The 16,349-nt window shown below is 33.2% G+C and overlaps 1 long non-coding RNA gene across 1 annotated transcript; it reads left to right on the top strand.

Annotated features, from left to right (window-relative positions):
* Positions 1 to 5,121: 5,121 nt before the first annotated feature.
* LOC141700760 (uncharacterized) lies at positions 5,122 to 7,098 on the top strand. Its single transcript, XR_012566489.1, has 2 exons — positions 5,122 to 5,542; positions 6,475 to 7,098. It is a non-coding gene; the product is annotated as an uncharacterized LOC141700760 (long non-coding RNA).
* Positions 7,099 to 16,349: the final 9,251 nt, after the last annotated feature.

The raw sequence follows: 16,349 nt of genomic DNA, 5'->3' as shown, positions 1-16,349 counted from the left end.
AACTGAATTAAAATAGGCTCTGCTATTCGCTTCTATAAATTAGTTATCTTTTACTGAACTACTGATGCTGTAAAACAACTATCTTACATGTAACAATTCATTTTAGGTATCTAATCTTGGTGATCCTCTTTTGGATATTGATAAAACAAGGTTACCTCATACCTCCAAGCCTTAAAATTTGCAATTCAATCAATTTCTAAAAAATGGTAGTTTATTGCCTACCTGTCTGTCAATGTGTTTCACTGATATAACAGTAACATTATAAATTGAAGTTATCAGTTTTCCATGTAAGTTAATGTTCTTACTTATAAATTACAGGATTTTATTTGCTGGGAAGGGTGATTGCAGCAACATCTTGTGTCACTTTGGTCGCGTCTTTGGCTGCAAGGTTTAGTAAAACTCCTATGGCAGCTTTTCAGATTTGCTTACAAGTTGGATGACATCCTCCCTTCTTGCTGATGGTTTGGCTGTTGCAAGACAGGTAATCACCATATTTCCCAAGTTTTTATAAATTCATAATCTCTGGTAAAAGCTCTAAACAATATAATAAAAAGTAATAGAAACTCATATTAAGTAATTTATTTATACAGGCTATCATTGTTTGTGCTTTTACTGAGAAGGATTATCAAAAGGCAACTGCTGCTGCATCTCGAGTACTACAGGTTTGCTACTATCAGAAAAGAGGATTATTATTATTCTGGCTAATAGATGAAAAGCTTAATTGTCTTAAAACTTTTATATGGAAGATGGCATTTGTACTTGGCTTGGGACTGTCTCTTCTCGTAGGACTTGGGTTGCAGTTTGGATCTGTGGTTTTTTTATTTTAATAAGCTTTTGGTACTATAGGGATTCCTCAACTCATGTTTCTTTTCTCCCTAATAAAGATTTGTTACGTGATACTTTTTTTATGGTTTAGGCTTCTTCATTTTCAGTTTAGTTATTTTATATTTTTTTTGTGCTAGCTACCTAAATATCAAGTGCCTTCTCTTTTTAAATACCAGAGTTGTCGGGTTCTTGTTGTGGAGCAGACAGAAACACCTTCACAGCTTGACCTTCGGCGCAAAGAGGAAGGTTCCAAAGATAATGACAAAAAGTGATTCATCAAACATAACTTTTATCTTCACTAGTAATTTTTTTTTCTTTTTAAGTTAGGTTTATGTACTTTGGAAGTTAGAATTGGGTGTACGTACCTGATTTAGTTTGGTTTAGTAAATTTTAAAACTTTTTATTGGGTTGACTGTTGGAAGCCTTGTTTGGCAGAAATCATGTAAAAATAGAACAATTATGTCCAATATTTTATTTATGAAGTGTTACATTTGACTATATATGGTGTTACATATTATAAAAATGATGTTGCAAATGACAGTAATGGTGTTACAATTGACTACAATTGCTGTTGCATATTAAAAAAAATAGGTGTTGCATTACATATTGTGGGGCCCACTACTGACGTGGAAAATGTGTGGCCCACAGTGGAAAAAATGAGACCCACTGCTGATGTGGCAAGTGGGACCCCTGTTGATGTGGCGGGGTAGGGACCATTGCTGATCTGGCAAAGTGATGTGTCAGTTGCCACGTAGGATTCTGGGGGGTGATGTGGCTTTTTTTTTATGCAACACCAAGTGTTGTTGCCATTATATGCCTTTGGTGTTGCAAAAGCGGCATAATGCAACACTTTCAAGTGTTACAGAAAGTATTGCATTAGGCTTCTACGACCACGCCCACATTGGCAACCCTCACATGGTGTTTCCTATTACCTTATGAAACACCGTTTAGGCCTTATGCAACTATATCATAGGGGTTGCCTATGTGCATTTATGGCGTAGTGAATTATCTTAGGAAATCAACTTAAAAATGGCCATACATATGATCATTTTAATCTAAGAAAATTATTTGAGAGAATGGCTTATTATCTAGCAATAGTATAAATTAAATACTCACATATCATTGTAAGGCATCAAAAAATTTGGCCTTTGTTAGCACCCTTAAAACGTATAGCTAGTGCACGTGACCTCTGTGCTGTAGTACCACATCCAATGTCACCAATTGTGCTAGGATCTACGAAGCTTATCATGCTCAATATCTTATTCTTTTTCACATATTCATTTAAGAAGCTACATATATTATTAGGCAGTAGTGAGTAAAGATTCTGACTTTAATTCCGGAAAAATAAATAAAGAATTTTAACATAAAAACTTACTGAATATAAAGGCAAATAACAGAGCCTGCCATTTCACTTCGAAAGCACACCGCATGTACATCTGATAAGAACATGGTTTGCTTCCTTGACAAGCCAAAGGCTTGTTTGCTTAACTCAGGGAATTCTTGGCCCATGTCCACAAGCGCTTCAATGCAGACGGATAATTTCCACTCATCTCAACAACCAGCTCTGGTTCAACATCTTCAATTAATTTATATGACTTCTTTGATTTCTTGGAAAGCACTATAAGAAAATAAGGTTAAATACAACTGATTTAAATTCGACTGGGGTTAAATTCGACCGCAGGCGGTCGAATCCTTTGGACACGGCTAAATTCGACCGGCCTCAGTCGAATTCAAACGGTTGTATTTAAATGGTCATATTTACAATCAATTTTAACTGAAAACGGTTGAAATTAAAACGGTCGAAATTAAACCGGTGGAATTTAGCCCCTAAATTCGACCAAAAAAAATTTCCGGTCGAATTTAGCCCAAACAATTGGAGGGAATTTTCCCGCTAAGTAATTTATTTGCCACTCCTAAATTTAACCGATTTCAGTCACATTTTATATTTAAAAATGGAGGGAAATTTACCCATACTTTTGCAATTTTAAAAAAAAATGAGGGAAATTTCCCGCCCATTTTGAAGGTATATTTCAACGAAATTCGGTTGTATTTATAACTTTTCTCAATTTCATTTTTAATAAACAAAATTATATAAATGTTAGTGAATATTTTGAAATTGTGAATATGGGAGAGAATAAAAGTTATCCAAATAAAAAAAAGTTCTTGAAAAAATATAATTAAGAATTTTCAAATTTCTTTATTTGTTTAAAAAATATAATTGATGCTAGTTATCTGTATAAGTCTAACCGATATTTGAATTTTAAAATGACAAACAAAATATAATTATTTTGATCTGAAATTTTGGTCATAACAATATATACATATATATAAGCATCCATACGGTTGAATAGATGAAAAACATTTAAAAAAAATAAAAAATAAAACACCTATTGAGGACTAAATTCTAATTAGATGTACTGGTCAAACTGATGCATGACTATTAAAATGGAAAATTAAATAAAATTATTTTGATTTGAAACTCTCATTATATCACTAATATATATATATTTATTGACATCTATACGGTTGGATCCCTGAAAAATATTTTTAAAAAATCAAAACACCAATTGAGGACTAAACACTAGTTAGTTGTACTAGTCAAACTGATTTTTGACTATTAAATGGCAAACCAAATAAAATTATTTTGATATTAAATTTTTGTTATATCACTAATATATATATATATCTATTGACATCCATACGGTTGGATCGATGAAAAGTATTTTTGAAAAAATCGAAACACCAATTCAGGACTAAACACTAGTTAGTTGTACTAGTCAAACACATGTTTGACTGTTAAAATGGCAAACCAAATACAATTATATTGATCTGAAACTCTGTTTATATAACTAATATCAATATCTATTCACATCCATGTGGTTGGACCGATGAAAAATATTTTTGAAAAAATCGAAACACCAATTCACTAAATATTAGTTAGTTGTACTAGTCAAACTAATGTTTGACTCTTAAAATGGAAAACCAAATAAAATTATTTTGATCTGAAACTCTGGTTATATCATTAATATATATCTATTGACATCTATACGGCTGGACCGATGAAAAATATTTTTGAAATAATCGAAACACCAATTGAGTACTAAACACTAGTTAGTTCTACTAGTCAAATTGATTTTTGACTGTTAAAATGGCAAACCAGATAAATTTTTTTGATATGAAATTTTTGTTATATCACTAATATATATATCTATTGACATTCATACCATTGGACCGATGAAAAATATTTTTGAGAAAATCGAAACACCAATTCAGGAATAAACACCAGTTAGTTGTACGAGTCAAACTGATGTTTGACTATTAAAATAGAAAATCAAATAAAATTATTTTGATATGAAATTTTGGTTATATCACTAATATATATTTATTGACATCCATATGGTTGGACCGATGAAAAATATTTTTGAGAAAATCGAAACACTAATTCAGGACTAAACACTAGTTAGTTATACTAGTCAAACTGATGTTTGACAGTTAAAATGGCAAATCAAATAAAATTATTTTGATATAATATTTTGGTTATATCACTAATATATATATTTATTGACATCCATACGGTTGGACCGATGAAAACTAATTTTGAAAAAATTAAAACACCAATTCAGGACTAAATACCAGTTAGTTTACTAGTCAAGCTGATGTTTGACTCTTAAAATGACAAACCAAATAAAATTATTTTGATCTGAAACTCTGGTTATATCATTAATATATATATCTATTGACATCTATATGGCTGGACCGATGAAAAATATTTTTGAAAAAATCGAAACACCAATTCAGTACTAAACACTAGTTAGTTGTACTAGTCAAATTGATTTTTGACTGTTAAAATGACAAACCAGATAAAATTATTTTGATATGAAATTTTTGTTATATCACTAATATATATATCTATTGGCATCCATACCGTTGGATCATTCAGGACTAAACACTAATTAGCTGTACTGGTGAAAGTGATGCCTGACTAGTAAAATGAAAAATTAAAAATATATATGTGAGTAGAGAATTTTGATTTTTCGTGTATTTGATAATTTTCTAAATTTTAAATATTTTTTTAAGATTAGGATGTTATTTAGGATTAGATTAGACTTTGTAATTTATTAAATTTTATATATATTTTTGGTTAATACAACTATACAGATATTTATTTTTATATGATTCAATCATTATTTATATTCATATTTATATTTTATAATAAAGTATGAACCACTTTTATATATAATCAAGTTTTCAACAGATGGTAGGCGGTAGCCCTTTTAACAAAGGCCCGGTCCAATGTGAAACCCTAAGCAATTTAGAATCTGGATATAAAACATCGTAAACACAATCCTCTCGGTGCGATTACTCCTTATGCTAATTCGCAGCTTACTACTCAAATGGCTCATGTTGCTCCTCTCCCTTTCTCTCTCGCCGATCGCGACATTCAGGTCTAACCCCCTGCTTTTCATTTCTACCCATTCACTTCAATTTTGTGTTCTTAGTAGCTGGTCTAATTAGGAACTAAATGAGCCTATTTGAAAGCATGGGTGGATCAAATTTGTTTGTCCGGGAGCTGGTTTTTGTCTGGGTTGATTTAGTCGTGATGTTTTGTTGGGTCTGCGTCTTTCTGCTTCGATTTTTTTGAGCGGGTGTTGCAGAATTTTTGTGTGCTTGAAGCTGAGGGGGGTTAAAGCAAGAGAAGGGGTTTCTATTAACTTTGGTATCTTCTTGTTTACTTCCCCATTTTTTTTATATTAATTTTGCTTATAAGCAGCTTCTTCATTTTTTTTATTATTGTATAAATTGTCGAATCACATTATCCATGTTTGATAATTGTTAAATTAGAATCAAGAGGAGTGTTCATTATATGATAAACTTTTTATTGGCTTAGGGGTATCTCTAACTTTTTTGTTTTATGTAAAAGTCTTGTACGATTCTACACCTTACCTACGGTTCATGCCTTCTTACAATTTTTTTTGTTTAAAATCCAATTTGAAGATTATATATAAAAAATAAGAACCATAAATACGTGTGGGATATTATTTCCAAGCATTTACATTTGTTCTTCTGTTTTGTTTACACACTGTAATCACAATTATTGTAGATGATTGATAAAAATGGGATTTACAAATTAGACCACATGTTTGGTCATGTTGCTCATCTGCTTTCATTTAGCTAAAGTATGCTCTAGATTTCTGCTTGAATTATCTTTAACTTTTATTTCATCTAAAAGGCAGTCCAATTCTTATAGTAGTACAGGAGCACACTACCACAAAACATACAAGAAGTACTGATAACTTAGCACAGTAAAAGAGATAGAGGAGTGTTGATTTTATACAAGAGAAAATACATATTATGATGTTTATGTGTGTGCTCTTCTGTTTTTTTTTTGGGGGGGGACGAAGAATTAGTACTTGACTACTTTGCTGTGTAAGAATTTTCATATTGACCATCAAAGTAGACATTATTCGAAACCTCAAATGTTTAAGTGGGTGCTTTGCTGCTTTGTGCTCTTATTTGGTGTGATCTCAACCAGATCATTCGGATATCTTCCGGAACTCTTTATGTGGCCACAAGTATCATTGCTAATGTGTCTGTTTTTTTATTGAATATGTCTAATTTCTGCTGGGAACCAAATGTTTGTTATTTTAGGCTCCTCCTCGTTCCGATGTTGTAGAAAGCTTCAAAAAATGGCATTGTTGTAAACCTTCTGGGAATGGATGCTTCTACTCTTGGCATGCAAGCTACAGTAGGGTGGTTGATGGCTAAGTCTCTGACCACGTCAAGTAATCCATTTTACCAAGGTATCTCACCTGGGAGCAGTCATGTTCTGGCATTGGATGTGTACTCAAACAGAACAAGAAGTACACGAGTCTACTCAAGATATTGAAATGATTTATGTTGATGAAACAAAAGAAGATGTCTGTGATGGTTTTCGTACTAGATGCATAGAGGGAAAGAAGGTGACGGATCATAGACATTGCTGTTTTGTCAAAGGTCAAGTTTTATGCTTTAGGTTTCAGAAGAGACGTTTGAGACTGCTGCTGCTGTTTTTATCACAGCGTGATGTTAAACATGTTGGAGAATCCAAATGCTGAAATTTGTTGTTGTTGCGGAAAAACGAAGTGGACAAAGTTTGTTGTTGTTTCTGTTGAGCCATTAAACCTGTTTGTTGACATTGTCTTTTTATACATTTGTGTTGTATTAGTTGCAGATAATATTGTGTAGAATTGCGGTTGTTGAAATGATACATTCCAAGATGTTCTAGTTTGGTTAGGTTGAAATTATAAAATGAAATTGTGTAGCATTTTGCTGTTTTTTTAAAATCTGGTGTTAGTTTAAATTGATTGAATTCGGTTGAATTTACGTTGCAACAAAAAATAGTTGAAATTAATTTTCGATTGTATACGGTCTAATTTAATATTTTGGCGGTATTTTTAATTTTTTTCGAAAATTTAATTACTTGGGCGGGATTTTTAATTTTTTTTCAAAATATTTAAAAATTTTGGCGGGATTTTTAAATTTTAAGTGAAAAATTAAATTTGTTTTCCCTCAGTCGAATTTTTTCGGTTGAATTTAAGCGGTCGTCAATATCCGGTCATAATTAGTCGGTCGAATTTAGTTAAATACGACCAAACTCCTAAATTCGACTCCTTTTATTACAACCGATTCGAAATCTGTCGAATTTAGTTAAATTCGACCGCGCGTAGTTGAATTAAGCTAAATTCGACCGATTTTTTTCGGTCGAATATAGCCTTTTTTCTTGTAGTGAAGACGTTTCTTGGTTCTCTAAAAAAATTCAACATCTTGGTCTAAATTATTTAATTTATATATCTACCACATATTGGTTTCTGATATTGAATTGCTTGACATACCAACCTTTATTCCCTGTTTAAAAAAAGACCACTCCTTGGAACCCTTGAACCCTTGGTCTTCTACTTTATGATTTTTTCCTTGATTGAAAGCCAATCTTTTTGAATTCCATGTTATACCTTGATGATATTGTGAATCACCCTATATTTTAAGATAAATGTTGTTTAAGATTCAGCTTATTGATTTACATTGGTTATCATTTTGAATTATTTTAGAATTTGATGGTTTTATAAAAGTGGACTAGATTCGTGGTCGGACCAGATTCGTGGTCATAGCAGGCCAATGCGTGCCTTGGATCCAGTATATAGAGCAAAATTGGGAGCCTTATTCGGGGTTAGTGTGTGACTGATCAGCAGCCTAACCTTGGTTTTTAAAATGAAAAGTGAATATCCAATTTTATTCATTGCTTACTCAGAAACTTGATTCTTCTGAATCATTTCAATTGGTTATTGTTTTACCTCAATTATTGTTATTATGACTTGCTGAACTAGTTTGCTCACTCTTGTAAATCTTTTTATGTTTTCAACAGTTAAAAAGGAAATTGTTGGTAACGAGGATTTCCAGTCCAGTGTGCGAGTTAGGATTCCAGGTTAAGTTGGATTGAGCTAGCAGGAGCTTTATATTGTAGATGAGTAATGCAAGATTGTAAGAACGATATCATTATCAGTTGTAAGTTGAACTAGTTGGGTTTTGGTACGATGTAATAAAAGCTAAGGTGGCGGCTTGTTTTTATAATTTAACCTGCTGCGATCCATGGTTGTGTACCTATGTCCGTCTCCTTGGCTGCTTTGCTTATAAGTTAATATTTTTTTCAAGTTAGCGGTTTGTTCTAATTATTGTAACATTTAAACATTTTTATGTTAATGTTACCTAGATAATGCATTTGTTTTATACTCTGGCCAACTTATAATCGGAAAAATGACTTAAAAAGTAGAGCTATACATTCCGTATTATCCATAGTGAGAGACACACTTTTTTCTTCCCTAAATTAATGAACATTATGTATAGTAGTTCACTATGTCAGTGAATTATTGGACATGGGTATTATGAATTTGCAGTTTTCATATTCTATTACAAAGAAAACTCTCTTGTTGTTTCTCTTGCTATTTATATTTTTCAAGTCTTATTTTATTGAATGCCAAGATAGTTCACATTTTAATTACGTTTTTTATGCATATTCCCCCTCCCGAAAAACCAGTACCTCGGGAGGTAAGTGGGCCTTCTTTGATTTGCTGATAAATTAATATCTTAAGTGCTATCTCTTAATTAAAATTAACAAAACCCTAAATTTAAATATTAAGTTGAACAGATGCCTTCAAATGAGTCCAATGCATTAACCCCTAAATCGATAAGGAGTTGGTTCATCAAAGCGAATTACTCCCCTCTATCGTAGGAGATATGCTAAAGTATATTTATACTTTTTGACTATTGGGTTTGACTTAATTAAGTTACCAGAATAGGATTGTGAACTTAGAGACATAGAGTTTGGCGAGATTTATTAGATAAATATGAATAAATGTTGTTCCACCAAGCTATCCAAGAGTTATATAGTTAATATAATTGACAAATATTATCTACCTAAATAATCATGTATGTTTTAGGAGAAAAGCCAAAACACCTGGTGAAATTTGGATATTGGCTCACTAGAAACCATATACAAGATATTATTTCCGAATTAATACTTAGGGCTATTGATGTTTTTCGTGAGACTCAACATATGATGTAAACTTGTACACATTCTTTATCACTCAGTTTTATACACCTTTTCACTCTTCTAATAAATAGTTATATTTATTTGATATATAAATAAGAGATAAATTCCAATAATTTAAATTTACTTAAAAGTATTAATTTATTTAATATATAAATAGTCTTCTATTAATTTTATATACCTTTTTTACTCTTCTACTAAATTTATTTTGATTCTTTTACTTGATATCATATTAGTTAGTTTATACAACGAAATTGGTTTAAGGACTTTATATATAGTTGTAATCACATATACTATTGTAATTTTTAAGGACTTTTTATAATGTGTTGGCAACATTGAAAAAACCAACACGAGAAATGTGCTGCCTTTCAATATTTTGGGCCTACAGCAACATATTTTGGACCTATATCAATATTTTTTTTAGTTGCAATAGGCTGTTTATGGTGTTGTGTGAGTTCAACTTGTTGCCTGTGTGAGATTAGTTATTAAAAAAATTTAAATTATAAAAAAATTTAAATATATACAGTATGGTGTAAAAAAAGAAGTATGAAATTAAAAATTAATAACAATTAATTTCTTAAAACTATAATTTAGGACTTTTTATTGACTTTGTTATCATAAAACAATGTATAACCTAAAATATGATTATTAATCTGCACCAACAAGTTTAGACCTACACGTTCCATACTTATCATACCTTGGATGATTCTAATAATATGACAATTGGATTGGTAAACAATATAGGGCTGTAGAGACCATCTGCTAAATACATTCTATGATATCAGGAGTCCCTCCCTTCAATTTTCCTCAAGTTTCACACACTCCAACATTCTGACATACGTATTATGGACACTTGTACAACTATTTTAGGTCAAAATTATGTAAAAAATTTAAGATATTGACCGGTCTTATACTTTGGCACATATCCTATGTTGGACACATGACTATTTGGTCGCAATCCAGTAGCATGTTGCACATAATAGCCTATTCTGAATTGATTAAGGATAAAAAATTTAATAACATCTTATATACAGTTTGGTTGCTGTATTAAATTTTCAAAAATATCAAACTGCAACATACATTTGTCACTAGACAATAGGTTAATGCATTATGTAATTAGCTTCATGTATTATTATTGCAGGAGATAGATAAGTCTGGTCATTTCCGTCGATGAGACATATTGGCTACTTAATGTTTGTTGTTCCAAATGACCTTTTAGTTTTTACTATGATAAAATATTGGATAAAATATTGAGTTCACAATTTAAGTTCTTACTAGGACAATCCTCATCATTATTTTATTTTTTATTTCGAAAGCGCATTTGTTACTTACAACATTATTCACAATTGATGAAACATCTTCAGAATTTTTCATGAAGTGGTTGACGAATGTTTACGTTGATCATCACATTCAAATCATTAATTAGTGTAAGCTATTCCTTCCATATCACAATATATGTCCACTTTACAAAGAAATTTTGTTTTAAATTATTTGTTCATTTCAACTTTGACGAATATTTTGGCTGACCGTCACATTCAAATAATTAATTAATGTAAGGTATTTCCTCCATATCATAATACATGTCCACTTTAGAAAGAAAAATTTATTTTTAATTAGTTTTCTACTTCAACTTTGACGTGTCAAAGTGTGTGGATAATTCAAGATTATTTACAAGACATGTATATGTATTTGTACATAGCGTACACTTTTTAAAATCCAATTTTTTTAAAGTAGAAAAATATTCAATATAAAAAAATTGAATAAATTCCACCAACTAAAAGTCATCGGTGGAATTTAAGGTCCGTTACAATTTTTTTTACTAATGAATAAAAGCCACCGTTTGTGGTAGAATTTAAAGTGGGTCGATTTTAATCTGTGAATTTTATAGTCGGTCGCTTTTAATCGGTATATTTTATTGTTGGTTATGCATATATTTGATTGAATTTAATAAAAAAGAGGCGGGAACTTTTATGCCAAAATTAAAAATATTGGAAACAACAAAAACAACTAAATTCAGTGGCTTTTATATTGATGTTAACTTTAAAATACACAAAATTTACTCATATTTTATTATTTTATAAATTATAAAAGTATATACAGAGAAACTAATATTCAAATTATATTTTTATATATTCTCGCAATTGCAACTATATTCCTTGTTAAATTAGAAAATAAAGCAAAATTTGTATTGACATTTTGACAATATTAAATATAAACAAAAAAACTCATAAAAAACAACGTGATCATGTCATATAAAAATTTATTGATTAATCTTCCTTTTATTTTTGAACTATACTATAACCTCTGTCCTAAAGAAGGAAAAAATGAAAGCAATGTTTAATTTTTTTTAATTGTCACGAGGCTGGTGTTCATTGGGTAAAAGCAGAGCACACGGATGATCAAGTTTAATCAAACTTGAAAATATTCAATGGATGGCCACAACTCAATAGTGCATACATGTGTTTGTGTTTCTTTCCTCTCTGCCTCATCCTCGTGTCCTTGTATCTAAAATCTCCGCCTCTTCTCAAAATTTCCTACTCTTCTCCTAAAACACATAAGCCATCCCCTATTTTCTAATCTTGGCACGCACATGATGAAAATAAATCAGGGTAGTGAAAGAAACAGAATAAATCAGATCTACTGCTATGGAATGTCTCATATTGCATTACTTAGAAAAGAATTACAGTAAGGAATATATGCAAATAAGAAAGCAACTAACGGGCTAAAAACTAGGGAAACAGGTCCTAGTTTATCTCCTGCTTATTCACCTACACTCCTAAACACATGCAACAACTAGCTGACTACTTCCTATTATCACCATTTACATACACACGTTGATTATTCTGAAATAAATTAAAAACAAAACAAAACAAATATGTTTAGATTAAAAATAATCCCAACATACTCCCCCTTAATCTAAACATTACTAAGCTCTTTAACTCCGAGCAGCCCTCTCATCTTCTTGAACTTTACAACTGCCATGGCTTTAGTTAGGGTATGAGCGCGTTGATCATTAGTACCGATATGCTTTATGATGATTAGGCCTTTCTCCACACAATCACGAATGAAGTGGTACCTCAAGTCGATATGCTTACTCCTCCCATGGAAAAAGGGGTTACGAGCAAGATCAACAGCAGAACGACTGTCAATATACAATGTGACTAGACCATATTTCATATGAGTGATGCAACTCAAAACTCGTTGAAGCCAGATAGCTTGACATGTTGCGGGTGTAGCAGCCATGAACTCCGCCTCACAAGAAGATAAAGCAATGCACCGCTGTTTCTGTGAAACCTAGGTGACCAAGTTTTCGTCGAGATAGAAGACCATTCCACCCGTGCTTTTCCTGTCATCTAAGATTCTTACCATATCACTGTTAGAGAACCCAGTTAACAAATAATTTCCCTGGCCTTTGGTGTACATTAAACCATAGTCAGTTGTACTCTTAATGTAATAATATATTCGCTTTATAGCATTCATATGAACTTCGGTTGGTCTCTCCATGTATCGACTAACGATATCCACTGCAAAACAATATACGGGCGTGTATGCACAAGATAATGAAGGCCACCAATTATGCTTTTATATTGAGTCGAATTCACAACTTTTCCGGTTATGTTCGCATGGAATTTCAGATTGTAATCCATAGGAAATTTGACAGCATTACACTCTTCAAGGCCTGCTTTTTCGAGTACTTTCCTGGCATAGTTGAACTTCTTAACTTCAATAAAATCATTCCCCTGAATAACTTCTAGTCCCAAGTAGTAGGAGAATTTCCCAAGATCAGACATGTCAAATTCTCTATTCATATCTCCCTTGAATTTGACAATGTGTGATGGACTTGTACCTGTAATTATTAAGTCGTCAACGTAAACACCAATGATGAGAGAGTTTGCACCATACCTTTTGACATACACAGCGTATTCATATGGACATTTAACGAAACCTAGCTGCAAGAGGTACTGATTGAGATGAGAATACCAAGCCCGAGGGGCTTGGCGAAGACCGTAAAGAGCTTTAAGGAGTTTGTAGACTTTATCTTTTTGTCCTTCCTTCACAAGCCCTATGGGTTGTCGCACGTACACTTCCTCAAGTAAGATACCATTGAGGAATACGGATTTCACATCGAGGTAAGGGACCTCCCATTGATTTTTCACTGCCAAAGCCAAGAGTAAATGGACTGTTTCGAGCCTTGTCACAGGTGCAAAAACCTCATCAAAATCCACCCCATGACGTTACACGTATCCCTTTGCTACAAGTCGAGCTTTATATTTAGTGACCTCTCCATTCTGATCCTTTTTCACCTTAAAAAACCATTTTAAATCAATCGCTTTATGGCCCTTTGGTAGTGTGGTGAGCTTCCAAGTGTTATTTTTTTCGATAGAGTGTATCTCTTTTTCCCATTAAGTACAACTCTTCCTCAAGTTCCACCACCGTTGTCTCTGCATATATAGAATCGAGTGAACAAAAATGTCTCGGTTGTTCACTAGACTCGCTATTGTTGCTGGTGTCTGTATTATCACTCCCAATATTTGAGACAGTCGAATTCACAAGAGTCTGGGACATGTCTGCTTCGTGACTTTGGTCGTTGTCATCTGCTTCTTCAGGCATAAACCCATCGATGTGTAACTGTGTTGCTGCATCGGTTGTGACACTGCCATCTGTTTCCCAATCCCAATATTGTTGTTCAACCAAAGTAACATCCCGACTGATGTGCACTGCACCAGAGTCCGGGTTGAATAATCAATAAGCTTTTATTCCCGATTCTCGACCAATATGAACCACTTTCTCGCTTCGTTCATTCAACTTTTTGTATATGCAGTAGGTATTTTCATATAAGCGACACAACCAAAAAAATTAAGATATGCCACACTTTGTTTCCTCTCAAACTAGGCCTCAAAGGATGTGATTTTAGACATTGGACGTGTTGGCAATTTGTTAAGCACATAGACCGCATTACGCACTACTTCTCCTCAATATTTTGCTGGCATTTTCCTTTCACTTAACATGCTCCTTGCCATGGAAACCACTGTAGGATTACGGCGCTCTGTAACACCATTTTAATGAGGTATGTAGGGCGCTGTAAAATGCCTCAATATACGATACTCATCACAAAAATTTTGAAAATCCTTGGAGCAAAATTCACCATCACGGTATGTGCGTAGCACCTGAATGCCCTATTTTTTACCATTCTCAACAAGTAGCTTAAATCTTTTAAAATACGTTAGTATCTCATTTTTATTTTTAAGCATATAAACCCACATCATACGTGAATAATCGTCAACTAACAACATAAAATAACGATTGTCCGCTGGCATTGGAGGTGATAGAGGCCCACAAAGGTCCAAATGTATCAACTCTAATTTTGCTTTAGCAGAAAAAAAAGTTTGAGGTGGGAATGGCTTACGAGTTTGTTTTGTCATGAGGCATCCGCTGCAGATTTCACTAGGTTGATTAATAGAAGGAAGACCATGTACCATTTATTTTTTCCCCATCAGTTGTAAGGCCTTAAAGTTTAAATGACCAAGGCGTTGATGCCAAAGCCAAGCTTCTTCTTCGCTCCTCGTTAACAAGCATGTTTGTGGCTTCTCTTCGATATAGATTTTGTAAAGTCTGTTTCCAGATCTCTTGACCTGCATAAGTAGTTGACCACAGCTCTCATATACCCAAAGGTACTCACCGTCCAGTACTACTCTATTGCCCTCTTTCGATAATTGTCCCAAGCTAATGATATTGTTTCACAAATTCAGAATGAAATACACGCCATCCAACACTCTTGTGTCACCGTTTTTACACGCAGTTCTGATGGATCCTTTTCCCTCAATTTTCGCCAGTGAGCCATCTCCGAATTTTACCTCTCCCTTTATACTTCTGTCCAAATTTTTGAACTTGTCTCATCGTCCAGTCATGTGGTTGCTGGTACCATTATCAAGGTACCAGGTGTGTTCCTCGATCTCTCATTCATTCTTCATTTCTCTATCCTCAGTGAAAGCCACCATATATGTCGTGTTATTCTCACAAAGTGCCATCAACAACACAGGTTCATTGTCTGATAGCTGTGCCAAATTTGCTTCCGCTTTTTGTTTATTTCGACCTCCCTTGTGACATTCAGCTGCAAAATGTCCATAACCCCCACAGTTGAAGCATTTTACTTGACTCCTGTCACGAATAATCCAGTTTTCTTTCACTCGGTAGTCTCTTCCACCAAATGCTGCATTTTTTCCTGACTTATTCACCCATTTCTCTCGAGTGAGGAGGAGTTTTCCTTCACCATTTTCTTTCTTTTGCCACTCCTCTTCTGTTAGTAACAGCTGTTGTCCCTCGCTTCCTTCTTCAGGCCCTTTTAATCTCTCTTCATGAGCCCGAAGAGATCCAATCACTTCCTCAACAGACATAGTATCCAAGTTTCCAAATTGCTCAATGGCAGAAGCTATTTGTAAAAACTTGGTTGGAACAGCCCTCAACAATTTTTTCACAACGTATTCCTCTCCAATTACTTCACCCAGCGTCCTGATGTTTATAACCAAACCATTCAATCTCATGCAGAAGTCATATAACGGTTCTGTGACTTTCATCTAACATTTCTGTGGGAACTGATTTGAATGAAATAAACTGGGAAGGGAACTATTGCTACTAATGAAATGAGAAGAGATAGTGATGACACAATGGAAAGGGTTTATAGTTAACCCACATCAAAAGAACAGCTAGTGCGCCTTAAAAACCTAGAAATTGATATAATATATAGAATATGATAAATTTAGGGTTGAGGCTACAAGTTTTGGGCTCAAATATGAAATTTGTGGTCCAACCAAAAGTCTTAGAATATATTGTCCAATTATAAAATATATGGTCCTTTAAAGGGGTTACGCCCAACTTTTATATTTGGTCCTTTAAAAGGCCTTGAGTATATTGCGTTGGATTTGTGGTCGTACCTTGTTAGATA

The sequence above is a fragment of the Apium graveolens genome, unplaced genomic scaffold (assembly GCF_009905375.1).
Source record: "Apium graveolens cultivar Ventura unplaced genomic scaffold, ASM990537v1 ctg2895, whole genome shotgun sequence".
Taxonomy (NCBI): Eukaryota; Viridiplantae; Streptophyta; class Magnoliopsida; order Apiales; family Apiaceae; genus Apium; species Apium graveolens.
Note: the sequence above shows the minus strand (reverse complement) of the source record. Positions and strands in the feature narration are given on the sequence as shown.